Source organism: Pogoniulus pusillus, chromosome 32, assembly GCF_015220805.1.
Source record: "Pogoniulus pusillus isolate bPogPus1 chromosome 32, bPogPus1.pri, whole genome shotgun sequence".
NCBI lineage: Eukaryota > Metazoa > Chordata > Aves > Piciformes > Lybiidae > Pogoniulus > Pogoniulus pusillus.
This window is the reverse complement of record NC_087295.1, coordinates 11,915,850-11,917,835: the sequence shown is the minus strand read 5'-3', so window position 1 is coordinate 11,917,835 and position 1,986 is coordinate 11,915,850. Positions and strand designations below refer to the sequence as shown.

General features: G+C 45.6%; 1 non-coding gene across 1 annotated transcript; it reads right to left on the bottom strand.

Annotated features, from left to right (window-relative positions):
- Positions 1–470: 470 nt before the first annotated feature.
- On the bottom strand, positions 471–658 carry LOC135189511 (U2 spliceosomal RNA). Its single transcript, XR_010308120.1, has one exon. It is a non-coding gene; the product is annotated as a U2 spliceosomal RNA (small nuclear RNA).
- Between the last annotated feature and the right edge of the window lie 1,328 nt (positions 659–1,986).

The window sequence follows — 1,986 nt, the reverse complement described above, 5'->3', positions numbered from 1 at the left end:
CTCACCCTCTTAGCTTAGGTTTCCCAGTACATCTAGAATCACAGAATCACAGCATCATGGAATCAGTCAGGGTTAGAAGAGACCACAAGGACCATCCAGTTCCAAACCCCCTGCCATGGGCAGGGACACCTCATACTAGATCAGCCTGGCCAGAGCCTCATCCAGCCTGGCCTTAAACACCTCCAGGGATGAGGCTTCCACCACCTTCCTGGGCAACCCATTCCAGGCTCTCACCACCCTCATGGTCAAGAACTTCTTCCTAACATCCAGTCTCAATCTACCCATTTCTAGCTTGTTCCATTCCCCCCAGTCCTATCACTACCTGACATCCTAAAAAGTTCCCCTGCAGCTTTCTTGGAGCCCCCTTAAACTACTGAAAGGTCACAAAAAGATCCCCTTGGAGTCTGCTCCTCTCCAGACTGAACAGCCCCAGTTCCCTCAGTCTCTCCTCATTGCAGAGCTGCTCCAGCCATTGCTGCCCCATTTCTGAAGGCCCTGCAATACCAGGACGATGCATGGAGTGGAGGAAGCAAGCTCCAAATCCAACTGCCACACCCCATAAATCCATTTAATATGAAGTCCTCTAAGGACATATCAGCTATTAAACTGATAAGAGCAGATACTACACTTGATCTTAGCCAAAAGGCCACCAAGTGGCCTTTTCTTGTTTTCTCCAGGCAGCTCCAACTCTGCTGACTGAAAAGCAGTTTGAGCATTAGTGTGAAATGACATTTTTAGTCTTTCCTGTTTATCTACAGTTAGTACATTTGTCTGTGCTTCTCAATTGCTTCAATTGTTTTGTGCATTGAAACTGAAAATCACAAAGCAGCAATAGACTGAAAGCATCCAGTGCCATGCTCACACCAGCTCTGAAAGGCTGTGCATCCTCTGCAACATCTAAATCCCACAGCTCCCTGTTGTAATAAATCATTGCATTTGGTATCCTGCTCCATTCCTTGTGTGTGTTATTTCAATGATGTTATTCTCTGGTAGGATGCTTCTCCTAAATGATTTCTCTGCCAGTTTGACTGCTGGTGCAATTTTATTCTCATTAGCACAGTATGATTTTTGATGGCTCAGAATTACCCAAATGCAAAATGTGATACTTATTTTTTTTAAGAGAAATGATTTCTCCCTTAAAAGGTTGCTTTAGAATGTAGGGTAAGAAATGGGATGGGGAAAAAAAAACCTTCCAATGACTTTCAGTAACACTCAAATTAAGAAACTTTCTTCAACATTCAGGAGGATAATCTGTATTTTAGAAAAAAAAAAGTATAAGAACCCAGAAATTATTACCCCAAAGCCAAATTTTAAACAGAAATACAACATTCCTGCCTTCACTGTTCCAAGTGGGACAATGTTTTGACACTGCCATCTTTAGGTATGTAAGTATTGAACATTAAGACCAGTCTTGGTCTCCACTCCCTAGTAGGAAGTGATAGGATGAGAGGAAATGCTCTCAAGTTGCACAAAGGGAGGTTTAGGTTGGATATTAGAAGATAGTTTTTCACTGAAAGGGTTCTCAAGAGACTGGAACAGGTTCCCTTGGGAGATAGTTGCACCTCTGTCCCTGGAGGTGTTTCCAAGAGGCAGAACAGAATCCAACAGAATAGAACAGAATCAAACAGGCTGGAAGAGACCTCCAAGATCATCCAGACCAACCTAGCACCCAGCCCTAGCCAATCAACCAGACCATGGCACTAAGTGCCTCAGCCAGGCTTTGCTTCAACACCTCCAGCAATGGTGACTCCACCACCTCCCTGGGCAGCCCATTCCAATGCCAATCACTCTCTCTGACAACAACTTCCTAACAACATCCAGCCTAGACCTCCCCTGCCACAAGTTCACACTGTGTCCCCTTCTTCTGTTGCTGCTTGCCTGGCAGAAGAGCCCAACCCCACCTGGCTACAGCCTCCCTTCAGGGAGTTGTAGACAGCAATGAGCTCTGCCCTGAGCCTCCTCTGCTGCAGGCTGCACACCCCCAGC